The 24805-nt window shown below is 41.2% G+C and overlaps 1 protein-coding gene across 1 annotated transcript in view; it reads right to left on the bottom strand.

Annotated features, from left to right (window-relative positions):
• Window positions 1-19696, bottom strand: part of ZFYVE9 (zinc finger FYVE-type containing 9) — a 97247-nt gene extending 77551 nt beyond the window's left edge. The window contains exon 1 of the mRNA XM_045026627.1: window positions 19537-19696. The gene's annotated coding sequence lies outside the window, so the exon portion shown is untranslated. The remainder of the gene's footprint in view (window positions 1-19536) is intronic.
• Between the last annotated feature and the right edge of the window lie 5109 nt (window positions 19697-24805).

Below are 24805 nucleotides of genomic sequence, written 5' to 3'. Positions count from 1 at the left end.
CCGCTCCGAAAGTTGATGCTAGCCACAGTAGTGAGGACGCATTCTGCCGACTTAATGCACTTAGTGTGGACATATGCAATCGACTGTATAAAATCGATTTCTAAAAATCGACTTCTATAAAATCAACCTAATTTCGTAGTGTAGACATACCCTTAGTTAGAGTTGGTTTGATCTGTGGTACCTGCATTCAGATAACTGATGGCCAAGAAGGCTAATAATTGGAATCAGAGTGTTTTACCTTCAGGTCACCAGTTCAAGGTTGTTAAACACAAGGGTTTACTACTTCATAATGACAAGGAGTCCGGTGGCATCTTAAAGACTAACAGATTTATTTGTTAGTCTTTAAGGTGCCAACGGACTCCTTGTTCTTTTTGTGGATACAGACTAACATGACTACCCCCTGGTACTTCATAATGGTTCTTTAGTAGCCTCTCTATGAACTAGATGTCTTAGACTAATTTCAAGTGGACTTATGTCTATAGGACCAAAAAATTCAAAAGTGTCAGTCTCAGTGGAAAGGCAAATTAATGAATGGAGTCTCCCCCTATATTTGGTTTCTCCAATGCAGCCTTGATATAACTGTGTAGTGAAACTTGTATTGATGGTATACAGGCTCTACCTATGCTTTGTGGATAATAGAAGACTTCAGTTTTCATTGTTGTCAGTCTGTTGTCTTTCATGAGCACTAAAATTCACAATCAAAGAGTTATTAATCCTTTGCAGAGATAAAGAACAGGGCTGTTTCTATCTAGCGTATTCCAAACAAAAGTAATGGCAGGTTTGACAATACGTCTTAGACATGTGACAGCGGTAATAGCTGCACCATATGCATTAAAATCTCTGCTGTGGCAAAGGACATTAAACTACGTCCTGAACATGGGCTGGGATTTTAAAGATATTTTTATTGTCATTTCAAACCTGTAATCATGCGATTAGACAGAAAGGAAAAGAAATACTTTTAAAATTCTGTCTACTACACAACACGCACACACATACATACCCAAACAAAAACAACACTGGGACTTAAGAAAGAAAAAAATACTTAGACTAAAAAAAAACCATCAGGTAAAATACCCTTGCAGTATTAGTACAGAAAGCTTCAAAAAGCACCTACCATAGCTCCATATTTTAAGAAGAAATTTTTGTGTTCTGGAAGTAAAGAATTTTCTGTAACATCATTGGAACCACATACCTCTATACTAAACATAACAGCCTTAGTACACAACTGAGACTCTAAAAACACCTTCACATCATCACAAAACAATTATTTTTTAACCTTTACATTTCAAACCCCCCCCAACAATTTTTTTACCTCTTCCAGTCTTACTCTGCTGGGAAACAATGTAGAAAACTGGAATCCAAGCAATAAAAATCTCAAAACATAGGGAAAGCAATGTTGTGTGTTGATCTGGAAGTTCCTGAGAAAAGAAGTCTATGATCCCTTTCATCTATCAGACTTCCCACTTCCCCCTCTCCACAGATTATGCTGGAGTCAGTATCAGAAAAATTGAGCCCATGGTTTCATCTTTTATTTGGGTTATGAAATACTTTATTAAGAGCAGTAAGTAGGGAATTAAATGCAGTTAATTTAAAAGAGATTAAAACTTTTCTAATGGTTCCTCCGCACCAACAGCATCAGAAATACCAAGTATCCTTGGATTTTTCATCTTCAAAAATTCTCCATTGCTCCTACTAATCAATGTGGAGTAACCCAAGATTAGATAGTTGTGTTTCAGGTTTGCCACTGTAACCTGTATTCTCTCTTCTCTTTGTCTATAAAAGATTAAGCCAACGAACTTCTGTTCATTCTATTTAGTTCTATCTTCATCTAAGTGATTTTGCAGACAGAGGAAAGCTGAATTCTCATTAAGGAGGAATGAAAGAACCTCTAACTTTTCCACTCATATTTGCATTTTTCCTGTAGATTTTTTTCCCCCATGCTGTTTTAAGGCTGCTATTTTCATTCTTGTCTCCTACTGAGTCTCCAATAGGGGAAGACATTCACTCATGTCAGAGCAGCAGCAAAGTATACCTAACAGCAGACGCCTCAAAGAAACACTGTATATGGCTTCCCAGTCAAACTAGCAAGGGCAGAAGAAAAATGAAAACAACGCTATCAATCCTTGCCCTTGGGCAAAACCCCGATGGTAAAAGACACCCACTCTATGGCAGTACTTACAGTAGTGGAGAAATCCTACTGCCCAACACTGCAGACAAACCCCTTTTCTACTTCAGAGGGAGGAAAATTTATTTTTTTGACACAGAAAATACTCATGCCAAAAAACCCACACATGTTCAGAATGCTATGGAGGCAGGGCCTTCAGCATGTAGCTGGAGGGGGAAGCTACATGCAGTTCTTATGCAACCTCTTTTGGCTGACAAAGGAGCAGTTTTGGTTCGCTCTGAAACCCAACCTATAGGCCTTGATATGATGTGATAACGCTCTCTCCAAATACATTATGCAGTCTAAATTCAAGCTAGCATTTCACACATGTCCCAGTTTGAAATACAGTAACACAGAAATCTCATGTATAGTATATTTCATGCTTTTCTAATTTAAACTTGATTCATGCTTCTGAATTTAGTTCCATAGAACATGTAATTAACATAAATTACATTTTGTTTTTTAAATCAGCAAATAGAGTATATATAATTGACAGTAATTATTTCAAATTTGACACTAATCATAGAATCACAAGAAAAATAGGGCTGGAAGTCATCATGCCCACCCCCCTGGGCTGAGACAGGACCAAGGAAACCTAAGACCATTCCTGACAGTAAAACTGGTTCTTCAAAACCTCCAGTGATATGGATTCCACAACCTGCGTTGGAGCCCTATTCCAGAGTTTAACTACCCTTATAGTTAGAAAGTTTTTCTTAAAATCTAACCTAAATCTCACTTGCTACAGATTAAGCCCATTACTTCTTGTCCTACCTACAGTGGACATAAAAAATAATTGATCACCATCCTCTTTATCACAGCATATTTAACATATTTAAATATTATCAGAAATCCCCCACCCCCCACACACCACCTTCTTTCCTCAAGAATAAACATGCCCCATTATTTTTAACCTTTCCCCATAGGTCAAGTTTTCTAAACCTTTTATCCTTTTTGTTGCTCTCCTCTGGACTTTCTCCAGTTTATCCATATCTTTCCTAAAATGTGATTCCCAGAACTGGACATAGCCCTCCAGCTGAGACCTCACCAGTGCCAAGCAGAGCAGGACAGTTACCTCCCATATTTTACATGCAACAACCCTGTTAACAAACCCCAGAATATATTAGCCTTTTCTACAACTGCATCACCTTGTTGACTCATATTCCATCATGCTCCACTGTAACTCCCAGATCTTCTTTAGCAGTACTACCACCTAGCCAGTTATTCCCCATTTTACAGCTGTGCATTTGATTTTTCCTTCCTAAGGAAAGTATTTTGCACTTGTCTATATTGAATTTCATCTTGGTGATTTCACATCAATTCTCCAATTTGTCAAGGCCATTTTGAATTTTAATCCAGTCCTCCAATATGCTTGCAAACCCTTTCAGCTTGGGGTCATCTGCAAATTTTATAAACATATTCTCCACTCCATTATCCAAATCATTAATGGAAATCTTGAATAATACCAGATCCAGGACTGACCCCTGTGAGACCCCACCAGATACATCCTCCGAGTTTGACAGCGAACCTTTGATAACTACTCTTTGGCTTTGGCTACACTTACACTTCAAAGCGCTGCCGCGGCAGCGCTGCCGCGGCAGCGCTTTGAAGCGCTAAGTGTAGTCAAAGCACCAGCGCTGTCCGTACTCCACATCCCTGTGGGGAATAACGGACAGCGCTGGGAGCGCGGCTCCCAGCGCTGGGGCTCTGACTACACTGGCGCTTTGTAGCGCCGCAATTTGCAGCGCTGCAGAGGGTGTGTTTTCACACCCTGCTGCAGCGCTGCAAATTTGTAAGTGTAGCCAAGCCCTTTGAGTATGATCTTTCGACCAGTTGTACACTCCTTATAGTAATTTCATATAGACCACATTTCCCTAATAAAGGCTAGAATAAAACATATCAAATAAGAGTTTGGGACACATTGTTTTAAGATGGGACAATTTATTTTGCATGTTTGTCTGTTCTTGGGAAAGGCAAGGGATTGACTATTAGAATACATCACTGTGGAAGAAAGGCTAATGCCTAACAGGCTTGAAGAGTAAACTTATATCAAGCACAGTGCCCCACATCTCCATCTGAATCAATTATCTACTGTGACAACTCCTGTAATCAATTATAATTAGCTCTCTTGGCTTCTGTGTAGAGGAAAACAGAATGACTCCCCAAAAATATGGCAAAGGCCATTGAGAAATTCACAGATGTTCCTTATATTTGGGAAATAAGTGCAAAACTGGAAACTACCTCATGAAGACTGGGTCTCCTAGATTCACTGACTAAGCTTTGGGGACTGCCAAAGAACAATCGCCATTATAAAACCCATGAAGACCTGATAATGTATCTGATAGTAAAAGTCAAATGTTTAACAACATGCAACTGGAAGCAAAAAAGATCACTTGCCACTATTGATTTATAGGTCCACCAAGTTTCAAGATGTATTAACCACAGAGGAAAATCACTTTAATTCTGCTTAATTAGCTACCTAACTGCTCTTTGTAGAGTTTTCAGAAAAACAAAAATCTGTACAGAAGATAAGCCTGCACATCTACATTCTGTTTCAATACGCTGAATAGTAGTCTATCAAATATTAAAATCATTTTTCATCACCACACTTAGTTATTTCCACTTTTGAACAAAACTGTGGTCACCTTTGCTAAATGTGTATCTGTACAACAATCATTTACTACAATCTTGATCACCCTATCCACTTCCCCTCTCTGTTAGTGCTACATAATCTGTGAATTATAGATTATAAAATAGTTAAAACTCCTGAAATCTGGTATTTTTATATCAGACTCCAAAAGTAAATAAGGTACCATGGAAGTTTCTCTCATAATACCTTTTGACCTAAAATATCCTTGGAGGGATCAGGCTGAACTTAATATCCTGTGACAATTGTATTTGCCCTTATATGGCAGTCTTTGTACTTTTACCATATTTACTTTATATTGATTTATGTTCACCTGCATGATATCATGAACATTAGTCACTGTTGTGTCTTGTCAGTCTTTTTGAAGTTCATTATTAAATGTACATGATCTTTATCTAACTGTATTATTAAGTCCTCCTGTGTAATATGTCTTCAGCAATTAGCAACTCAGTACAAGAATTGTAATGTTCTACTGTTATGGGCTGGAATTGGCTTCACTGCTATTTCTGTATACTTGACTCTCATTTACCTTTACACCAGTCTGACAGCGTTAAGAGGCCTTAGAGTTGAGTAAATTACATTTAGACTCACTTTAAGGCTCCTTTTCACAGCTAGAGTGGTGTAAAGGCACCCAAGTGTAAGTGAGAATCAAGATACTTCTGTAATTTACGATCACTATTTAAAAATTCTGAAAAAAATAGTAATTATCAAAAATCAGGTTGTCCAAAAATGTGTATATTTTTGGTAGTTCTCGATATTATAGAGAAGATTCTAATAAGAACAGACATACTGGGTCAGACCAAAGGTCCATCTAGCTCAGTATCCAGCCTTACAACAGTGGCCAACCAATGCCAGGTGCCCCAGAGGGAATGAACAGAACAGGTAATCATGTAGTGATCCATTTCCTGTCGCTCATTCTCAGCTTCTTGCAAACAGAGGCTATGAACGCAATGGATGGATCTATTCTCCATGAATTTATCTAGTTCCTTTTTGAACTCTGTTATAGTCTTGGCTTCACAACATCCTGTGGCAAAGAGTTCCACAGGTTGACCGTGCGCTGTGTGAAGAAATACTTTCTTTTGTTTGTTTTAAACCTGTTGCCTATTCATTTCATTTGGTGACCCCTAGTTCTTGTGTTATGAGAAGGAGTAAATAACACTTCCTTATTTATTTTCGCCACACAGGTCATGATTTTATAGACCTCTATCATATCCCCTTAGTCATCTCTTTTCCAAGCTGAAAAGTCCCAGTTTTATTAATCTCTCCTCAAATGGAAGCCGTTCCATACCCCTAATCATTTTTGTTGCCCTTTTCTGAACCTTTTCCAATTCCAATATATCTTTTTTGAGATGGGGCGACCACATCTGCATACAGTATTCAAAATGTGGGCATACCATGGATTTATATAGAGGCAATATGATATTTTCTCTCTTATTATCTATCCCTTTCTTAATGAGTCCCAACATTCTGTTTGCTTTTTTGACTACTGCTGCACACTGAGTGGATGTTTTCAGAGAACTATCCATAATGACTCCAAGATCTCTGTCTTGAGTAGTAACAGCAACTTTAGAATCCATCATTTATATGTATTGTTGGGATTATGTTTTCCAATATGCATTACTTTGCATCAACATTGAATTTCATCTGCCATTTTGTTGCCCAGTCGCCCAGTTTTGTGAGATCCCTTTATAGCTCTTCACAATCTGCTTTGGATTTAACTATCTTGATTAGTTTTGTATCATTTGCAAATTTTGCCACCTCACTGTTTACCCCTTTTTCCAGACCATTTATGAATATGTTGAATAGGACTGGTCCCAGTACAGACCACTGGTGGACCCCACTATTTACCTCTCTCCATTCTGAAAACTGACCATTTATTCCTACCCTTTGTTTCCTGTCTTTTAACCAGTTATAATATAAAATAATAATATATGGATATATATACCTATCTCATAGAACTGGAAGGGACCCTGAAAGGTCATCAAGTCCAGCCCCCTGCCCTCACTAGCAGGACCAAGTACTGATTTTTGCCCCAGATCCCTAGGTGGCCCCCTCAAGGATTGAACTCACAACCCTGGGTTTAGCAGGCCAATGCTCAAACCACTGAGCTATTCCTCCCCACCAAGAGTTACCTATCCAAGAATGGACCTTCCCTCTTATCCCATGACAGCTTACTTTACTTAAGAGCCTTTGGTGAGGGACCTCGTCAAAGGCTTTCTGAAAATCTAAGTACACTATATCCACTGGATCCCCCTTGTCCACATGCTTGTTGACCTCCTCAAAGAATTCTAGTAGATTGGTAAGGCATGATTTCACTTTATAAAAAACCATGTTGACTCTTCCTCAACAAATTATGTTCATCTAATGTCTCTGATAATTCTGTTCTTTACTATAGTTTCAACCAGATTGCCCAGTACTGAAGTTAGGCTTACTGGCCTGTAATTGACGGGATCATGTCTGGAGCCCTTTTTAAAAATTGGCATCACATTAGCCATCTTCCAGTCATTTGGTACAGAAGCTGACTTAAATGATAGGTTACAGACTACAGTTAGTAGTTCTGCAATTTCACATTTGAGTTCCTTCGGAACTCTTGGATGAATACCATCTGGTCCTGGTGACTTATTACTGTTTATCAAGTTGTTCCAAAACCTCCTCTAATGACACCTCAATGTGGGACAGTTCATCAGATTTGTCACCTAAAAAGAATGGTTGAGGTTTGGGAATCTCCCTCACATCCTCACCCATGAAGACCAATGCAAAGAATTCATTTAGATTCTCCTCAATGGCCTTATCATCCTTGAGTGCTCCTTTAGCATCTCCATCATCCAGTGGCCCCACTGGTTGTTTAGCAGGCTTCCTGCTTCTGATGTACTTAAAAAAAAAATTTGCTATTACTTTTTGAGTCTTTGGCTAGTTCTTCTTCAAATTCTTTTCTGGCCTTCCTAATTATATTTTTATACTTCATTTGCCAGAGTTTAAGCTCCTTTCTATTTTCCTCACTAGGATTTAACTTCTACTTTTTAAAGGATGCCTTTTTGCCTCTCACTGCTTCTTTTACTTTGTTGTTTAGCCACAGTGGCACTTTTTTGGTTCTCTTACTATGTTTTTTAATTTGGGGTATACATTTAAGTTGAGCCTCTATTATGGTGTCTTTAAAAAGTTTCCATGCAGCTTGCAGGGATTTCACTTTTGGCACTGTACCTTTTAATTTCAGTTTAACTAACTTCCTCATTTTTGTGTAGTTCCCCTTTTTGAAATTAAATGTATACACACACACACAAAATAAAGGTTTAACAGATACAAGCCTTCATGAATTGTGTGTGACTGAGTGGAGATACCTTGCATCTAATTTTCAACAGTCCTAAGGACCTCATAACCTCTGAAATTCAGATGCAGTAGTAATCAATTTTTGAACTACATTCTCTCAGTGTCTTTGTCCAGTTTTCCTTCTCAAACATTTTCCTTCATGTCTGTTAATGTCCATATCTTTCCTTCCTTTGCTGCTTCTTCCAAATCTGCATTTTCTTACTTCACTTCTATCCGTGCCCCTTTCTCGAGTATCCCTCTAAACCGAAACTCAAGTAAATAAATAAATGTATATGTTTAGATATAACCATTTGTAGGTTATATATTTATGTACACACATAAAGGCAGGAGAATAATAAAGTCATGATTGTAACAAACCTGAGTAATTGCATGACCTAATTATTTATTTATCATTTGTGGCAGCTCTGGGATTAACCAGGTTGGAGCCCATGTAAGTGACATCTTACATTTAAAAACAGTTAAAGCATCAAAAAGTACAGTATAATGTGTAAAGCAAACTGACTTTTCATTCACCTTTCACCACTTATACAAAAACACATGCACTGATATAAGAATTTCAGAATTACAATTTGACATTTAGTGCATTTCAGTATGTGCTATTTAAAGTGACCTGCAAATACTGTAGCTTAACAGATGTGCAGTAAGTGTATTTTTATTTGCTGAGTGCACCAAATACCAAAGGAGCATCCAATATACACTAATTATGAATTAAACTCTCTCCCATCCACAGGGTAATTCTGTGATACAAGAGAAACTACTGTGCCCTGCTGGATTATCAAATTGGCCTAAAAGTGGGAGCAGTGGCAACTTATTATATGGCAGGGTTTAGAAAGACTGAAGTTTTGTCTTCACTACGGGGTAAGTCAACCTAAGTTACGCTACTCGAGCTACGTGAATAACATAGCTGTAGTCAACGTAGCTAGATCAACTTACCCAGGTGTCTTCATTGCGCTGCGTCCACGGGAGACGCTCTCCAGTCGACTTCCCTTACTCTTCTCAGAGAGCTGGATTACCAGGGTCGACTGGAGAGCACTCTGCCGTTAGCGGGTCTTCACTAAACCCACTAAATCAATCCCTGCTGTATCAATTGAAGCAGCATGGATCTCCTCATTGTGAAGACCAGCCCTGATACAAACTATGATATAGTACCTATTTTTGTTGTATTAGGGAACAGCATTTTTGTTCTCATGTGCTGAAACTGTGTATAAATTAGATACCAAAACCAAATAAAGATTAATATGTGAAGAGTAAAGCTGTCACTCACTTGATCACAGTACAGATGAATGTCCATTTAGCTGCAGTAATGCATATGTTGTTGTTTGATAAAACAGGTATTTAAAAAATAAATCATTGCACTATAACAATTAGTTCCTAGAATGCTTTTAAAATTGCACCAGTTTTAAAAGTTAAATTGTTTAATGTGATTTTTTTTTCTTCTCCTGAAAAATCTCAGTTTTTATAGTTGTGACATCAAATCAATGAATTAAAAGAGGGTTTATGTACTGGATTAAAGTGTGTTTAATAGTATTATACATCAAATATTGTACATTTTATGAATAAATTACTTCAAAGGCACACTCAGGTACTTTAGACAATATTTAGATTGTTTAAAAAATGATTTTACAAACTATTAATAGAAATGTAATGATTTTTTAAAAATCAGATTAGATTAAAACAATACTGCCATTTCAAGGCTTGACAAAAAAACCTACCAATTCAGCAGAACTGGGGTTAGAACTAGTGGGAGTCCTAGCGTAGGTAAGGCTCCAGCAACCATACCCATTTTTACCACCATTTGATTAGAACTAAGATGGTGGTTTACAGGTCGAGCCACCAGAGCCTTGTCTACATCGGGGCTCCCACTTGTTCCACCATTGGTCCAGCTGAACAAGTGGGAATTTCTTTGTCAGTTCTCCAATGTAGGCAAGACTTTACATCATCATCTATCCAAAAGCCACTAAAAATTAGAAACACTAGTTAATTTAGTAGGTGATTAGTGGGAGGGACACAAAGGGGACACCAGCTAAAGGGGGGCATGTGACCTCCCCACATGACCCCCCCCCACAACTCATCCCCACCCCCATGTGACCTCTTCATGCGACTCCTCTCTGCCACACTCCCCGTCCCTGCTCCACCCCCAGCCTGGGGGCCCTGGCACTCTCCCCATCCCCTCCCCCTCCCACGTTACCTGGCTGAGTGGGGGCTCTGCTCCAGTCCCCCAGCATCTCTCAGGCACAGCCTCCGGCCACGCTGCCTGCCTGGGATGCTGCCCAGTGTGGCACGCAGTGGCTGCTCTCTCCCAGGCAGCCTCTGGCCATACTGCCTGCCTAGGCTGTCCCAGGCAAGCAGCGTGTCCGGAGGCTGCCTGGGAGAATGTAGCCACTGTGAGCTGCACCAGGCAGCACGGCCGGAAGAGGAGAGGCTCTGGCCCTGCTTCTTCCTTTCCACCTCTGACCCTGACCCTTAATCTCCCCAGCTGCTGGCCTTGACCCCCTCAACCCGGCATTTGGGGGAGGGTCATGTGACCCTTCGCCTCCTCACCATGGGTTGCCATCATATGAGACCAACACCTGTGACAGTCCCAAAGAGGGTAAGGTTAGTATTATCCCTATTTAACAGATAGTGGCTGTCACAGATATTGCAACCATACAGCATTTTTGGGGACCATACAGTATTAATTTTGGGAATGTTCTATCTATCATTGTGGAGTAGGAATTGTATTCAATTCTATGGGAGGAGAGTTACCACAACTGCTCCTGGAACTAAAAACAGTTGGGAGCGATCACTACAGTTTCTAAGATTGTAAACAACTCCAGAGTAGTACTAGCCCTAGGGTGGTTTGCATTTCAGAAGGGATTGGGAATAGGACAAGGGTCCCTACCCAGAGAGAGGTGAAGGCTAGAGACCTGAGAGTATTCCTTGAGCAGGCCAAAAAGGTGGGATCAGAGGAGCAGATAACCTGAAACTGACAGGCAAATTTAAGGCACTCAAAAGTTAAGTGACTTGCCCATGGCAAGAAAAAGTCTGGGAAGAAGCTGGAATAGAAGACCCCCAGCACTGTATCTTCCTTAAACATTCCCCTGTAGTATTTGCAATCCTGCTAATGGAACAATGAGCACATGAGAACCAGAAAAGTGAAACTGAGTAGAAACAAAAGTGAGAGAGACTGGTTTAAATTGCTGAGTAAAATGTAAAAAGTAAACAATAGCAAACAAAATTAGCTCATTAAAGTTTTTACTTTTTAGAATCTGAAATATTAGTAACAAAGCTAAGGAAATATATTTTTGTGAACTATTTTTAACCTGACAATGCCATTAAGTCTTAATTTAAATTTTTGTTTATTGACACCTCCGAGCCATCTAGCCATCAGATTGGCCAACTGATTTTGTCTAATATATTTCTTGATAAACATACAAACTTATATATTTCACCTTATATTTGCAATCACTGTGTATAACCACATTCTGGATTCATAACTACATCTTTGAATTAGCTTTTATCCTACTAACCCCAAATCAATCGTTTAGCTCATACAGTACTTAAAGCACAAGCAGTTAGATGAACATGTGTATTGAGTTCAAAGCAGTTTCGACCCAACAAAACTAAGTCTGCAAAATGGAAAGCCTCTCTGATAGTTACATTCATGGACAGAATTGCTATTATGGGATCTGAAAAGCTCTTTGATCTGCCTCTTAAAAGAGTTGGTAATGTTCAGTGTAAGTATATCATACTACTTGTAGAAAAATAAATAAATCATCACCAGACCTCCAATGATAATCTTGCTATGAATTCTGTAACGTAAATTAATTTTTATTACTCACCAAAATAAACATTTAAAATTTAGAGCAGATAAATATAAATAATGTGCTTTGAAACAACATTTGCAAAATGAGTAATGGTTTCATTTCACATGTTTCCATTAAATGTTTCGGGTAAGTCATACAGAAACAGTTTCATTATTCTACATTAACTCAAAACATTGAAACATAAAGTGGTGATACTTCTTAAATGCCACGTTAAGACCAGGATAATGAGAAACACTAATAATGCTGCAAAGTTGCATTGGTGCAGTAAGTGCACTTCTTTTAATAAAAACTCACAAACATCACTGGCACAAATTTGACCTAACAAAGTTATCTGATGGGAAATTACCTCTGGTTCCACATATCCTGGGATGTCGGAGGGATGGGTGTCCCCATCTGCCACTTCATTAAAAAAATAATAATCATTGTAGTTAGCCTATACATTAAATGCTTTGCCCTTTTGTGCAGACCCAGAGCTGTGCTAACATCTTTGAGGATACTGGAGCATTAAGTAAATAAACAAGACCCATTAGAAAGACAGAAATCAGTATTTGCTAAGAAGTTGCCTACACTGGCACTCATCAGCAACACTTTTGTCCTTCAGGGGTATTAAAAAAAACACATACTCCCGAACAAGAAAAGTTTTCGTGACGAAAAGCGCCGGTATGAACAGTGCTTTGCCAGCAGGAGCAAAATTGCTGCCACTCGTGGGGGTGGAAGTTTTTTGTCGGCAGAATTGCTCTCTTGCTGACAAACAGCAGCTACACTGCGTGCCTTGTAGCAGCACAGCCCTGTCACTAAAAGCCTCGTAATGTAGCCATAACCTAACTAAAGGCAAAAATTGGTAGACAACATTTATTCAAGTTTCACTAAGGCAGAGGGTTTCCCTCATATACATAGGGACTCATAACATTTTCCAGGTCTCCGATCATACATCCATCATAAATCAGGAGCCCCAGGAGCAGTAGGGACATGATCACAGGACAGTCATATCTCCAAATTGAAAGCAGCAGTACAGAAGTACTTTCACACAGCTATAATTGGCGGGAAAACTGATTATGGCCTTATCTACATCAGGTTTTTCCCATTGTTGCAAATATCAGTTCAGCTCTGCTGGTAGTAACAAACAGGAGAGCAGCAGTGTAGACAAGGCGCTGGTGGCATTTTACACATACAGACCTGTCTTAAACAGCGTTAGGCAGTAGTGGTTAAAACAATAGATCCCTGGAGCCCAATTACAGTAGAGCTTCCACATTTGCTAATACGGTGGAGCTGAACCAACAGTAGAAATGCTATGAAGTTTTTGGCCAAAGAACCCTAGTCATAGATCACCATCTACTGATTGTGAAATAATAGTCAATTTCACTCTAGAATGGTTCCCCTTGAAAAATAGAAGCACAGCACCACGCTCTCTAAAAGGTACTAAAAGGAGAAGTCTCACAAAACCAGAGAAATAAAAAGGAACAACAATGGTATGCAATAAAAATCTTGGTAGAAAAATATGAGCCATCCTAGTTTAGACGACAGGAATTCTGCTGCACCCCTAAATATTTCCTAGAACAGCTAACAGTCTCATGACAACAATCCCAACCTTTCTTAGAACTTTGTGGGAAATCATTACAGTATAATTTAAAAAATACATACATTAAAACTATTATAAACATACTTGACCACATTTGATTTATCTGGAAGTCCATCTGAAAAGTTACTGCAAACTGTCTTAAGGTTCTTTTAAAATTCCAGATTCATAATTTAAAAATAATTTAAAATTCCAGATTTCATAGGAAAGCATACAACCCCACCTAACAAATAGGGAGAATAATATATGTTAAATATTTTTAAATGTCTAGTTCCAACCTGTAAAGAATATAGAATACATTGGAACTATTCATTAGTGATATTCTTATGTATACAATTCAGTATTAAGATCTACTAAATGTTATTTAAGAACAAAGAGAAAAATCAAATAAACTGACTTAAAGAAAAAGTCCAACATTCAACATCCATTCAAAAAAGTCAGCCTGCGGAACTTATTGCCATGTGATGATGTGCATGCCAAAAGAATTAGACAAGATCATGGAGGATAGGTCCATCAATGGCTATTAGCCAAGATGGTCAAGGATGCAACCCCATGCACCGGTTGTCCCTAAACCTCCAACTGCCAGAAGCTGGGAGAGCAGATGGATGAATCTCCATAAATAACCACTTTGAATTCAATGTATAATTAGAAATACCAATAATTAATTAAGGTAAATTAAAGAGCATGAATAAAGTCAGAAAAAAATAGAGTAGAGTAACAAGGATCCCATAAATGGTTGCTCAGCTGTCTTTTTAAACTCCTGTAAACATATAATACTGTAGTATGAAAAGCCAATATTTCTACAAAATACAGGATTAAAGATTAAAACTCAACACAAAAAAAAATTGCTGTTTTCCAGAGCTCCAAAATATAACTACTTTTCAATCACTTGTACATCAATTGCACATTCTTTATCAATACAAAATTATCTCTCAATTTTTTATATTGTAGCAGAAAATACAGCTTCTCAGAATGTCCTTTGACCAACATGAAAGGAATATTGAGCATGTTGGTTTACATTTCTGTTAACCTCAAAGATTCTGATCTCATTAAGAATCTAAGATACATATATAAAGGAGTCCACCTTTTAATTTCATTAAACAGTTTAATCTTAATGACATTTACAAAAAATAATTGTGGCGATTTTAATTAAGAGGTTTTGAAATAGAATAGGATTACACTAACCTCTCTAAACAGCTTTTTTATAAAATCCCTGATTCATCAGTATTTGTCTGTGGATTAAAATTATTCCATTTTATTCTCATCTGAAATCCTACCAGGAAAATTTTTACTTGGAATATGTTCAACATAGTAAAAGAAAAAGATTTATTAGGCAAATAAAGAGTTAACACCCAACTTCTTACAAAGACAAAAGTCATTTTGTGGCCAGGATTTATTAAAAATAATAAATAACTAATACCTCACCCATTAACATTTTACATGTCATTTAAGTTAATTTTAGAAAGATCTTTAAATCACTATCAATTTATGAGGCTTTTTTAAAGCGTAACAATTTATCTTCTGCTAAAGGCTGATATAAGGAAGAGACCTGCAACAATAGAAACTGACATCTTATCATTCAGGGGCCAAGCATTATAATAGTGCAACTTCTTCATTAAACCCTCCTCAGACCAAACAATCTTCCTGAAGCTGAGGCTGCTCTCTCTCTGCTTTGGGCCCCTCTGACACAGGCTACCAATTGTGCCAAATTAAAAACAAATTTATTTAATTTGTACCTTAACAGTACTGAAAACAGTGCTGGAGTTACTATAATGGGGTCGGCAACCTTTCAGAAGTGGTGTGCAGAGTCTTCATTTATTCACTCTAATTTAAGGTTTTGTGTGCCAGTAATATATTTTAACATTTTTAGAAGGCCTCTTTCTATAAGTCCATAATATATAACTAAACTATTGTTATATGTAAAGTAAATAAGGTTTTTAAAATGTTTAAGAAGCTTCATTTAAAATTGAATTAAATTGCAGAGCCCCCTGGACCGGTGGCCAGGACCCGGGCAGTGTGAATGCCACTGAAAATCAGCTCGCGTGCCACCTTCGGCACGTGTGCCATAGGTTGCCTACCCGTACCCTACAACATAGGATTAAAGGAGTTTAATCTGCTAATCTAGAATATGGAAATTAGAGAGCCAGGCAGGCAGTGTTTAGAGCTAGTTATGTATTAGATTTAGATGAGAGCTTGGTTTGGAGATTGAATCTGGGTCCAGGTTTGGATTGGATACCATTTCCTCTATCTTGGGCTGATATCTCATAAAATCGACACGTGAACCAGAACTTATAAATATTTACATTTTTATGTATCTATACATTTTTTTATACTCTTTTGATCACTGAATTATCTATCAGGCATACCTAAAGCCTAGATGCATTCCACAAAACCGAAAAAAACCTGTCACTAAAATTCAATTACTATGTCTAAAAACACTTTCTAGACAATAAAACTTTCCCAACCATCAGAACAGCTTTTATTACAGCATAACATCCATCTCTCCCTTACTCACTCTAGTAGGCCCCTTCCAGTTTTGAATCCAATCTGGAATCAAAATCTTAGGGGAAGGAAAGTTCATCTAAGAATTCTAAACAAGCACTAACACCACCCAAATTGGAAGGTGGTTGGATCTGAGGTTTCACATTTTGGTCCATCTCTAACAGAAACATTTTAATAAAAGTATACCTAAACAATGAAATCCCATGGAAGACTGGTTTGTTAAAAAAAAAAAAAATCTGTAAAACTTTTTTTTATAAATAAGTAAACAAGATAGATAACTCTAAAACTGAAGGTCTATTAATTCCCATCTGGTACTTGTTTCCAAGCTAGTTAGTATGATAACAACAGTCCTTCAGACACAATGCATCATCTGGATCTGTTTATGACCAAAGGATTAGTACACATCTGAAAAAACCTGAAATATTGAGGGAGCTGATTATTTATGAGAAGGTCATGCAAGACAATATCAAAAGCCTTACTAAAGTAAAGATATACCACGTCTACCGCTTCCCCCCCATCCCCCGCTATGCCCCCCCATCCATGATTGTGTCCAACAATAAAAATAAACTAGGGAAATGCAACCTAGATGGAGTTACTATAAGGTGGGTGCATAACTGGTTGGAAAATCATTCCCAGAGAGTAGTTATAGGTGGTTCACAGTCATGCTGGAAGGGCATAATGAGTGGGGTCCCACAGGGATCGGTTCTGGGTCCAGTTCTGTTCAATATCTTCAGCAATGATTTAGATGATGGCATACAGAGTACACTTATAAAGTTTCCGGACAATACGAAGCTGGGAGGGGTTAAATATATGGATATATACCTATCTCACAGGTATATGGGACCCTAAAAGGTCATCGAGTCCAGCCCCCTGCCTTCACTAGCAGGACCAAGTACTGATTTTGCCCCAGATCCCTAAGTGGCCCCCTCAAGGATTGAACTCACAACTCTGTGTTTAGCACGCCAATGCTCAAACCACTGAGCTATAAAATTCAAAATAATCTGGACAAACTGGAGAAATGGTCTGAAGTAAATAGGATGAAATTCAATAAGGACTAATGCAAAGTACTCCACTTAGGAAGGAACAATCAGTTGCACACATACAAAATGGGAAATGACTGCATAGGCAGGAGTACTGCGGAAAGGGATCTGGGGGTCATAGTGGATCACAAGCTAAATATGAGTCAACAGTGTAACGCTGTTGCAAAAAAAGCAAACATCATTCTGAGATGTCACTAGAAATAATTCTTCTGCTCTACTCTGTGCTGATTAGGCCTCAACTGGAGTATTGTGTCCAGTTCCGGGCACCACATTTCAGGAAAGATGTGGACAAATTGGAGAAAGTCCACAGAAGAGCAACAAAAATGATTAAAGGTCTAGAAAACATGACCTATGAGGGAAGATTGAAAAAACTGGGTTTGTTTAGTCGGGAGATGAGAAGACTGAGAGGGGACATGATGACAGTTTTCAAGTACATAAAAGGCTGTTACAAGGAAGAGGGAGAAAAATTGTTCTCCTTAACCTCTGAGGATAGGACAAGAAGCGATGGGTTTAAATTACAGCAAGGGTGGCTTAGGTTGGACATTAGGAAAAACTTCCTAACTGTCAGGGTGGTTAAGCACTGGAATAAATTGCCTAGGGAGGTTGCATAATCTCCATCACTGGGGATTTTTAAGAGCAGGTTGGACAAACACCTGTCAGGGATGGTCTATATAATACTTAGTCCTGCCTTGAGTGCAGGGGACTGGACTAGATGACCTCTCAAGGTCCCTTCCAGTTCTATGATTCTATGGTTTAATATAACTGTAGATGTTATAAAACATACCCTTTCCTCCCCACCACCACTGCCTTTGCAAAAGTGACATGCTTCACATCACCACCATGAAATAATAAAGACATATCAAACATAGTATTAAAGGCACAAGTTACGAATCCTCCCTTTTAGGATTTAGGTCTAGGGTCTGAGAGGGGCACCTTAGGGGCAAACAGGGGTTTGTTTCGCTCCCCTCTTCTGGGGTTACACAGAGAAAACTGAGTCGCATAAACAGAATCCCTTACTAGTGGGGCTAGTACCATATCAGATACAGAGCAAAGAGATGCAGGGATCCCAGGGCTGGGGATTCAGAGAGGAACAATATAGTAGAAGGCACAAGCCACACTCTAGAGCAGGGGTTGGCAACCTTTCAGAAGTGGTGTGCCGAGTCTTTATTTATTCACTCTAATTTAAGGTTTTGCGTGCCAGTAATACATTTTAACGATTTTAGAAGGTCTCTTTCTACAAGTCTATAATATATAACTAAACTATTGTTGTATGTAAAGTAAATAAGGTTTTTAAAATGTTTAAGAAGCTTCATTTAAAATTAAATTAAAATGCAGAGCCACCCAGACTGGTGGCCAGGACCTGGGCAGTGTGAGTGCCACTGAAAATCAGCTTGTGTGCCGCAGGTTGCCTACCCCTGTTCTAGAGGGAGCCTAGCTGGACTCAGAGGGCTCTTTCCCTCCTCTCTGGGATCCGAAGGCTGGTGCTCAGAAAGGGGGAGTGAGGGCTTGAGCACCCTCAACTGTAGCCAGGGGAGGGGAGAGGTGCCCAGGGCTGGGGACTTGAGCTCCCTTAGCTGCAGTCGGAGAACTGGGGTCCCAAGGCTGCAGGGTCCCAGAGATAGGGGCTTGAGCATCCTTAGCTATAGTCAGGGGTGGGGGAGAGTCCCAGGGCTGGGGGCTCAAGCACCCTTAGCTGCAGTCAAAGAAGGGGAGAGGTGCCCAGGACTGGGAGCTCGAGCACCCTCAGCTGCAGCTGGGGAAGGGGGGTCCCAGAGCTAGGGACTTGAGCACCCTTAGCTGTATCTGGGGAAGGGGGGTCCCAGAGCTGGGGGCTTGAGCACCCTTAACTGTAGCCAGGGAAGGGGAGAGGTACCCGGGACTGGGAACTCGTGCACTCTTAGCTGTAGCTAAGGAAGGGGGGTCCCAGGGCTGGGGGGTCCCAAGGATAGGGGCTTGAGCAGCCTTAGCTGTAGCCAGGGAAGTGGGGTCCCAGGGAAGGGGGGTCCCAGGGCTGGGAGCTCGAGCACCCTTAGCTGTAGCCAGGGAAGTGGGGTCCCAGGAAAGGCGGGGGTCCCAGGGCTCAGAGCTCGAGCACCCTTAGCTGTAGCCAGGGAAGGGGAGAGGTGCCCGGGACTGGGGGCTCGAGCAGCCTCAGCTGCAGTCGGCGGAGGGGGGTCCCAGGGCTGGGGGCTCGCTGAGGAATCGTCCCTGATCTCTTCTTCGGTGGGGGGGTCGCTCCCCTCTGGCTGCCCCGGGTGGAGGGGGCTCCTGGCTCCTTTGAGTCCCCAGCCCTGGCCCCCGTTCAGGACACGCCAGGGACAGTGTCGCCCGCCGCTCCCGGGAGGTGCGGAGGCTTCCCCCGGTAGCCAGCGCCCGCCGCGGGAGGCCGGCGGGGCCTGACACCGGGCAGCAGGGGCCTGGGGAGCGGGATGCCCGGGCGGGCCTTGGGGGTGGAGGGCGCGGGCCGGCTCACTCACCGCGGGAGGCAGCAGGCGCCGCCGGGTCTGCATGGCTGAGGGGATGCCCCGGGCCCCGCTCGGCTCCCCGCTCTCCGCTCCCGGGCGGGCCCCGCACACACAGCCAGCAGCGAGCGCTGGAGAGGCCGGCGCCCGCCCTCACGCCAAGCCAGCCCGGGCCAGCTCTCTCCGCGGCCGAGGCCGCCTCGGCGAGCAGCAGCCAGCGCCCCCTGGCCGGCCCCAGAGGCAGCGCACGGCACTGCGGCACCGCCGGCGGGGCGGGGCGGGGGAGCGGGGAGCCTGCCGCACTCGCCAGTCGCCACACGGGGCCGGAGCCCCCCGCTCCATCCCTCGCCCCAGAGAGGGGACCCAGCGGGGGCTCTGCAGGGAGACGGGCGTGATGAGAGCCCCACAGCGAGACTACTATACCAGCATCCACATCACACACACACACACACACAACATCCCATCTCTCTCACACACACAACTGTACACGGACATACACTAGGGAGACAGCCCGAATGCCACACATCCGGACACACAACCACACACAGCTACATGTCAGGGAGACAACACAACTATACCATCATACACATCTCTCTCTCACACCACACAAATATACACATACACCAGGGAGACAGCCCTAATGCCACACACTGGGACACAGAACCACACACACACACACACAACTATGCACCAAGGAGACAGCTACACATCTCACACACACACACACACCACAACTATACGTGGACATACACCAGGGAGACAACCTGAATGCCACACACCCGGACACACAACCACACACAGCTACATGTCAGGGAGACAACACAACTATACCATCATACACATCTCTCTCACACCACACAAATATACACATACACCAAGGAGACAGCCCTAATGCCACACACTGCGACACAGAACCACACACACACAACTATGCACCAAGGAGACAGCTACACATCTCACACACACACACACACCACACAACTATACATGGACATAGACCAGGGAGACAGCCCGAATGCCACACACCCGGACACACAAACACACACAGCTACATGCCAGGGAGACAACACAACTATACGATCATACACATCTCTCTCTCACACACACACCACACAACTACACACATACAGCAGGGAGACAACCGTAATGCCACACACCTGGACACAGAACCACACACACAGATATGCACCAGGGAGACAACTACACATCTCACACATACACACTCACCACACAACTACACACATACAGCAGGGAGACAACCGTAATGCCACACACATGGACACAGAACCACACACACACAGATATGCACCAGGGAGACAACTACACATCTCACACACACAACTACACACATACATGGACATACACCAGGGAGACAGCTGTAATGCCACACTCCCCGACACACAACCATACACCAGAGAGACAACTATGATCACATACACTTCTCACACACAGGGAGACAGCCATAATGACACAGCCAGACACACAACCACACACAGATTTACACCAGAGAGACAACTGTGTCAATATACACTTCTCACACACTGAGACACACAACCACACAGGGATATTACACCAGGGAGACAACTGTAATGACATACATATCTCACACACGAGAGATATACACCAGAGAGACAACCATAATGTACACACAAAATTTCATGCCATATACACAAAAAGATACATACCCACAAACCATGCATACCAATGAACAGGGACACGCATCCATCCACAAGGAATACACCAAAGAAAGAACCATAACTACACACACAAATCACACACAGGGATATATAGCAGAGGAAACAATCAATAACTATGTATACAAATCACACACAGGGACACACAATCCTCCACATATCCATAGGGACAACCATCCATCCAGATGCAAAGAAACACAACTTTCCAACGAGGGTACTTACATAACCATACATGCATGGACATACAATGAGACACACTACCATCTAGCTAGGGACACACAACTGTACACACAAGAATAACATACACAGCTGAAGAGATAATACATACACACAGACAACGCATAAGTTTCTCATATAAACACACATACTCTGAAGAATAACTGACAGACATACAGAAACCATGATTGTACACTTACTGTAGAATCTCAACAATTATTTATTTTTAAAAAGGAAACCAATAAATGCAACCGCCAAAAACAAATTGGCTCTTTGTTCCCTAGCTTTAGACAATCAGTAACTTGCCTATCAGGGAATGTGTTTTTTTCCTTTTATATTATTTATCTGCAATTTGCTTATCTTTTGGTTTAAATTTTACAGTGTGTTATTTATTTCAGTCCATGATTCTTGTGCTTGTGTATGTAAACATGCATACATACATACCACTGTCCTCTACTGTATAGAAATCAATACTGTTCAATTGTGTGTCATCGGACCTTTATCATGGAGTTTCACAAATAAATTACTGAAGTTGCAGAAACAAACACACACACACACTGCCTTCAATAATTTCTCATGTCTCATTTAATAAAATCAAATAAGACTGCAAATCTCAGGATTTAGAGATAAAGAAATCACAGATCCACATATCTTTTCATGGAAGAATTCTTATAGGAGGATAAATGTTGAAGGGATTCTTGATAGGGGATCCTGTGCTGGAAACAGGGGCGGCTCTAGGGATTTTGCCTAGGCGGATTGCCTGCGGGAGGTCCACCAAAGCTGCGGGACCAGCGGACCCTCTGAAGGCAGCCTGCCTGCCGCCCTCACGGCGCCGGCAGAGCGCCCCCCACGGCTTGCTGCCCCAAGCACGCGCTCGGCATGCTGGGGCCTGGAGCCGCCCCTGGCTGGAAAGAGCTATCTCATATACCCATGAATAAGATGTAGTGTAAGAAGGGGAACTGGATAATTTCCACCCCAGAATACTGAAATAATTGGGACATGAGACTGATAGGCCAGTAGCAAGGGTTTTTAATAAATCCATCTATCTGTGGGGGAGTACCAGATGACCAACAGCTAATGTCATATCTATATTTAAGAAAGGGGAAAAAAAGTGATCTGGGAAATTACAGACCTGTTACTCTGACCTCAATGGTAAGCAATGCTTTAAAATAAATCGTGAAGGAAAGAATAACTAAATTAATGGTGGCAAATGGTAAAGGGGACGTAATGCAACATGGGTTTACCAAAGATAGATTATGCCAGTCTAACCTGATTTCCTCCTCTGACAAAATTACTTTTTGTAGGTATGGAAAATGCAGAATATCTAATATACTTAGACTTCAGTAAAGCATTTGAGACAGTACCACACAGGAAATTAGAAGATTAATACAAGAATTGTAAGGTGGCTAAGGAACTGGCTAAAAGAGAACACAGCTACAGCGTTTGCTGAAAGGTGAACTATCAAACTGGTGGGAGGTCATTAATGGAAAGGTGAACTATCAAACTGGTGGAATCCATCTTGGGACCAATCTTATTCAATATTTTTATTAATGATCTTGGCACAAAAAGTAGGAGTGTACTAATGAAATTTGCTGATGATACAAAGTTAGTAAGCATCATCAATACTGAAGAGAATTGGAATATTATACAGGAAGATCTGGATGACCTTGAAGTCTGGAGTGACAGAAGTGGGATGAAATTCAAATGTACAAAGTGCAAGGACATACACTTTGAGTCTAATCATAAGAATTTCTGCTACAAGCTGGGAGCTCATCAGTTAGAAGCAACAGAGGAAAAGAAGCACCTGGATGTATGGGTCGATCACAGGATGGCTGTGAGTCACCAATGTGCTGAGGCTGTGAAAAAAAGGTAAATACAATCCTAGGATGTATCAGGCAAGGCATTTCCAATAGAGATAGAGAAGTATTAATCCCATTCTGCTAGGTGCTGGGACCTCATTTGGAATACTGTGTACAATTCCGGTCACCCAAGTTCTAGAGTAATTAATTCAAACTGGAACAGGTACAGAGAAGACCAACTAGGATGATCAGGGGAATGGAGGGCCTATCTTATGAGAGGAGACTAGAAGAGCTTGGTTTATTTAGCATAGCAAAATAAGACTGATGGGGGATATGATTGCTTTCTATAAATGCACTAGGAGGGTAAAGACCTATTTAAGCTAAAGGACAATGTTGGCACAAGAACAAATGGGTTTACACTGGCCATGAACAAATTCAGATTGCAAATTAGAAGGTTTCTAACCATTAAAGATGTGTTTCTGGAACAACCTCCCAATAGAAGTTGCGGGGGCAAAGAACTTAATTAGTTTTAAGAAAGAGCTGGACAAATTTATGAGTGGGGTTGTATGATGGTGTTGCTTATGTTGGTAGGGTGCAGGGCTCAGCAGTCCTGTGGTTCACTTCCAGTTCACCTCTTATGTTCCTAAAAGCTCATGCTTCAGGGTTTCAGCCAGCCACCTGCAGGGGTCAGGAAGAGATTCCCCACCCCCACTGCATTATGGGATGGAGGTTGATCTCCTTCCTCTGAAGCATCAGGGATGGCCACAGCTGGAGATGGGACATTGGATGGAGAAGATCAGAACTCTAAGGTGTGGCTGAGCATTCTCTCTCTCACATGCTTGGCTGGCTGGTTCTTGCTCATATGCTCAGGGTCTAACGGACTGCCATATGTGGGATTGGGAAGGTATTTTCCCCAGGTCAGATTGGCATAGACTTTGTTTTGTTGTTTTTGCCTTTCTATGCAGTGTGTGTGCCTGTCACTTGCTAGGATTATCTAATATATCCCATGTGATCATTTTCCTGCCATTGCAGGCTCCTCAGGGACTGGTGCACCTCATTCTCTCCTATTCTCTCTTTTGCACATAGTGGGCTAGTCTCCTATAGACTGTAATTAGTTTGGTCCAATATTGGTTGTTGGGTTTAGTTTGTGGGTGCTGAATGGTGCTGGTGGCCTGTGCTATACAGGAAGTCAGATTAGATGATCTGGTACAGGGAAACTGAAACCCACTGAAGACTAGAACTCATGAATGGAAGCTCTCCATCCTGTACTCTGACCACTAGGCCACCTTACATCTCAGAGGTGAAAGTTTACCTTAATGCTGAATATTGAATGTAATCTGTATAATCAAGAAGTGAGGCAAAGGCATCAAATGTTTCTCTTTGCAAGGAAAAGGTGTACATCTGACTAGGAAAAGCCATTTCCTTTGCTGTCTCTTCAAACATTTTAGCTTGTTTCCTTTTTGTAATCTCAGTTCTGTTTAACTATTTTGTGGGGGGTGAAGCCATTGAGATAAAGTAGGAACTCACCTGAGCTTTCACCCCCCAAACCAAAACTGTTGTGAAGTTTGAATACTT

Source organism: Mauremys mutica, chromosome 8 (assembly GCF_020497125.1).
Source record: "Mauremys mutica isolate MM-2020 ecotype Southern chromosome 8, ASM2049712v1, whole genome shotgun sequence".
Classification (NCBI taxonomy): Eukaryota; Metazoa; Chordata; order Testudines; family Geoemydidae; genus Mauremys; species Mauremys mutica.
This window is presented reverse-complemented; position numbering and strand designations above follow the sequence as displayed.